Raw genomic sequence first — 5,319 nt, forward strand, 5'->3', positions numbered from 1 at the left:
GATCCTTTTAGGCAAGTGCTTAATTGTGAGTGGGGTGTAATGGAAAAAGTGGCTCTGAAATGCTGAGATGAAGTTGGTGCATCTGAAGTTGGTGAATGCACGGAATTGTGCCAGATATTTTGAGATCATCTTAACTTTCTCCCTAAACCAGTGTGGCATATGCACACATATATATATATATTTATATACCCATGTGTATATATAGATGCACAGATACACAAATATACATACACACATATATATGCATATATATATAAATATATATACATGCACACACAGAGATATCTTTTTATGGCTCCCTGTGTGCGTATGTATGTATACTTGGAGCCATAAACACTTGTAGCCTAGATTAGGAGTTGCGGAGATCTTGGGTCACTGCAGACCTGGATATTTTTAAGGTTTGGGCATCTTGTTGCTCTTTCCCCAACTTTTTAAATTGAGGATGCAGCTGGGGGAAAGGGCCATGGTGCCAGATTTGGGAGTCCCCACTGCCCCCCACCTGACATGTCTTTTCAGTGCCAAGGGGATGCTGCTCAGCAAAGAGTAGACTTAAAATCGTAATTAATGTAGGGATTTATTTTTTTTAAGGGATGGAGAAACAGAAGAGTGAAAAATTAACTTAATCAAAACAAGATGCAAATGAGGTTTCCAATGCCCCCCCTTCCCTCGCAGCAGGGGGGGAGAGGAGCCTGGCAGCCGAGGGGCGATGGGGGAGTCTCTGGTATGGGCGGGAGCCCGGATGGAGGGATGATAAAACAGGATGGGAAGCACAAAAGCAGGAGCACATGCTCCATCTCTCCCAGCAGCTGCTTTCATCTGCTGCCAGTGGCGGGAGGCACAGGCAGCAGAAATTCAAAGGTGGAGGGCGGAAAGAAAAATAACATTTTTAAATAGCAAGGGATGCTTTTTCTTAAACATTGGGTTGGTTTCTGCTGTGCCTGTGAGAGCCCCAGTTCCCAAGGGTCCCCTTGGTTTTTTTGACTTAACCACACATTTTGGGTTTACTTTTTTTTTCATTTTTTTTGAATGCAGAAATACCTGCCTGAATATGTTGTCCCTCGCTAAGTATTTCAATGTTTAAATAATTTGCTGCTGATGTAGTAGGACAGTTGACTCGGTGATTTCCAAGAGGCTGTTGATACCACTTTTTCCTCTTTTTTTTTCTTTGTAATGGAGCACGTGCTTTCCATCTTCACAGAACTGCAGTGCATCTCCATTTACTCTTGCTTTACTAAAAAAATTACCTGCAGGCTCCTTTGCTTTCAGCCAGGCTGCAGACCCAATCCCTTCTCCTGCCCCCGGCAGTAACCCTTGAAAGTCTTGCCTAATAGCCTGACTTAATTAGGCAGGTTTTTTAATTGCTTAGGAAATCCCAGCCCCTTTAATCTTGGTAATGAAGGCTGGAGCTTTGCATCACCTGGACCGGGGGGGTGGGGGGGGGTGGAGCGGAGCGGACACGACTCAAAGACTCAAAGACTTTCCGCTTTCCCACCATCTTAACAAGTGATTTCCAGTGTTGGGCAAAAGCAATTGCCTGGGAAAAAAAAAAGCCTTGGAGATGGAAATGTGTTTGAACTTGAAAAATCAGCCGAGCTGTATTCATTTCTTCTTTTCCCCAGGCTGGGAAGGCAGAAATGTAGCTCCCTCTCCCAGAAGATCAGTTAAACCTGGCTCTGAATGGGTTTTGGAGGGGTTTGCTCCAGCTGAAGCTCTCAGTGTAAAGCAGGGGGGAGCCCGGCGGAGATCCCAGCACGGGGCAAAGTGGCTGGGAGATGGGGCACAGCATCCTCACAGGCATTGGGTGACCTAGTACCCATCAATTCTCCCATCCTGATTGCTGCAGTAAATAGATTTTCTGCATATTTAGGTCACGGTTTCACTTCTTCCTGTCATTTCAACCAGCCATGGTTGCACCGTCGCGCGCTGCTGAGATACTGAGCCATGCATCTCCGTCCTGACCTGCAGGACTTCCCTACCCGCAGCATCCTCCCTGGGCTCAGCACATTCCCTCCGAGCTACGGTTTTGCCACTGACCTGGGCAAAAGGCTCATGGGGTCACGGGGGGTGCCAGCACCGTGCTCACCCCCACTCTGCCACTCAGCCCTGCCTGCTGGAACTGCAGCTCTGAGGGCAAGGTGGGCAATTCTGAAAGCGTTCAGCCAGAGGCAAAGCAAATGAGGGGGGCTATATATCATGTATTATACATAGAATAGTCATAGAGTGTATATACATATTAATATATATACTATACTATATAAAGTATACATTTTATATTATCTATCATGTATATATTATATGGATTTTCTGAATCATATGTAACAAAATTATACAATAATACAAAGTAGACATTCTACAATTATTATATAGTATATGATGTATAATATGCATTCAATATAATACATAGAATATAAATATAATTATATATTTTAGAAGCAGCTATTGGGAAGATGGGGTTAATGAGCTGACCTCCAGCCTCATGGGGGTATATTCCCTTTCAGGAGCAGCATTTCAACCCAGGGAGGCATCAGCAAGAGGATCTGCAGACAAAAATACTTACGAAAAAGAAACTCAAATGATGTTCTTATATTTTTTTTAAAGAAATGCCATTTTCTTTTGGCTGGGTCTGCTAGCTGACCTTTTCACTGGAGATTGTTTAGTGTGAGGTTCAGGGAGCGAAACAAGCCTGTATTTGTTTCACCTCTTTATTACTCCTGACTCCTGTTTATCCCGTTTTTTCAGAGCCAGCTTTGCTCGGCTGAGGAAAGCCCATGGAAGGAGCGCTCATTGACTAATTTCATTGATTTTCATGAAAACTGGTTTTCTGCAGGTTTCTGACCCTTAGTTAACTGCTTTTCTCTGTTCTCCCCATATTCCTGTTCAAGGCTTTAAGTGCAGAAATACAGCTGAGGGGTTCCAAGGTTATTCTGGGGCAGATAAGCAAATACTTATTTATAAGTAAATACTGAGGGATTGATTTCAGGGCAGGAGATGCAGATCCCTGGCTGGTTTTCTGCTATACCAGCCCGATGGTATAGCATCCACCCACATAGCAGATGATATAACATCTCAGTGTTCGTCGCGGGTGTGCCTCTTGTTTCCATGGGGGGAACACAGGGCACCCCTACAGCTCTGGGTATCATTACCCATATTTTGGGTTTTGCTTTATTTACAAGCCCTTGTTCCCAAACTGGCAGGCTCTTGGGAAAATGGGAAAGAGCCAGCTCTGCAGCCACAAGAGCCAGCATGCCGGCTGTGACATCTGTGAGGGATGTGACGTCCAGGCTGCCTAAGGATGCGGAGCTGGACTCCATGGGCTCCGTGTCACTGCAAGGCAAGGGAAGAAGCCAACACCCCCCAAAATCACTCGGTATCCCACCATTGCACCCATGTTTGTACACACAGGCTGGGGTGGGTTATGGAAACTCCTAACATCACATTAAAAAAAAACCACAAAACAACCACAACCACCCCTTACTCTGTCTATGGAAAAAGTTATTTGTGGCATTGAAAATGGCCTTTGTGGCAACAGCCCTGATGGAGCTTGAAAGAGATGGGATGTGGGGCTGGTGTATCGTGAATAGGGGCCCGCAACTGCCTTAACAGGTAGTGCTAGCAGGCCATTTATATATATATATATATATTGCTGTTAGAGTGAATTTAAAGGCTGCTATGATAGCAGATCCTTGCCCATGTGCACCAGGCTAGACCACATCATTCTCCCAGAGAAGCCAGTACACTGCATCCCCACCAGTGCCTCCTCCCCACCCGGCTGGGAGCTGTAGCCTTAAGGGCATCTGAGCCAAGCGAGGGCAAATTGTCCTCAGGTGGGACCTGCCTTACACCCATCCCCAGGAGCTGGAATCCAGACCAGATTCCTCCCATATTCTGGGACACCAGCAGCCCCCCAGTTTCTGCTTGCAGAACAGCAATGTTTGGGTTTCTCCCCATGCCGCTCAGGAAGCCTTGAGCACAGAGCAAAGGAGCGATGCTTGCTCCTGCATGCCAAAATACCCTGGATCATCATGAAAGAAGTTTTTTGGCCAGTTTGGGAGTCCAGCTCCATTGTCGTAAAAGCAGTGAGTGATTTTATTACTTTTTTTCCTTCTTTCTGGCTGCAGCGTAGGGGTAACGTGGCAACGGCAACTTTTGTAGCTGTGCTCTGCTACTGGCTAACGAGATTATTTTTTAAATGGATAAGCTTGTAGTTATTAATGCTTCTCTTTGCTTTCCTGTCCCTGAGGGTTTGCTGTATGCTGATATACCCTTTCCAGGTTTTTCTCTGCAGTGGATGTGCTGTATGTGTGCTCTTTTCTCATAGCAAAGGTCATAAATAAGTATATAATTAAAAACTCCACCTATACATAATGAGACATGATTAACCTGTAACCACTGGCAGTGCTAAATGGTATTCACTGTCCATACAGGGATAAATGCTGCCTTTTAAATCCCTATTAAAACACATTTTGATATAAACCACTTACTAACAATATAAGAGGAAAACCTTTTTGGAACTGAGTAAACACCCTGTGACCTGATCTGTGGGAAGTTCAGGGTCAAAAGCTGCCTGGTAAGTGGAGGTACACCCTAACTGCTTGCATGTGTGAGGGCATCTGTGCTATGCGGTGAGTACAGATGTGCTTTCTCACTGCTCACCCTTTGCATTTGGATGGAGCTTGTTTGTTGTGAGTAATGTTTTAGTGGAGAGCTGCACCTTGTTCATCCATGCGTACCCTTAGGTCAGCTGCCTGCCTCCAGAGAAAGCAAAGCTTTCTGCCAGAAAATAGTTTCTGGCAGAATAATACATATAATAAACATCTGCAATAAATAAATACATAAATTCACTGCATGGGGGGTGGAGGGGTGGCAAGGGATCGCATCCCAACTCCATCATCCTCCCCCTGAATCCCCCCCCAAGTTAAATCAGCCTGTGGGACCCCTTTGTTTTATTAAGCTTATCAATAGGCTTTTTTTTTTTTTCCACTCAAAAATGTGCAAAAATACAGTTATTCCTGGCCAGATTCTTCCTTTCTGCATCTTTGCATCAGATGGAGGCCCTGGCAAAGGGACCCCTCTTTGGTCTTAACTGAGGTAAAAGGAATGGGGCTCTTTTTACCTTGGCCAGTTTTCCTGCCCCCCCCCCCCCCCCCCTTATGGGTGAGTAGAAATCCTTGAAAGCTTAAATTCACGTGTCTTTATGTTTTTTCATACATCCAAAGGGGAAAATAGGCCAAGAAGCCAATATTCCACTGGCATGTGGGACTGCAAGGGGAAACCTTCTGCAGCCCCAGTGAAATCACCACAGCTATCAGGGGCTTCAGG

The sequence above is a fragment of the Falco biarmicus genome, chromosome 9 (assembly GCF_023638135.1).
Source record: "Falco biarmicus isolate bFalBia1 chromosome 9, bFalBia1.pri, whole genome shotgun sequence".
Lineage (NCBI taxonomy): Eukaryota > Metazoa > Chordata > Aves > Falconiformes > Falconidae > Falco > Falco biarmicus.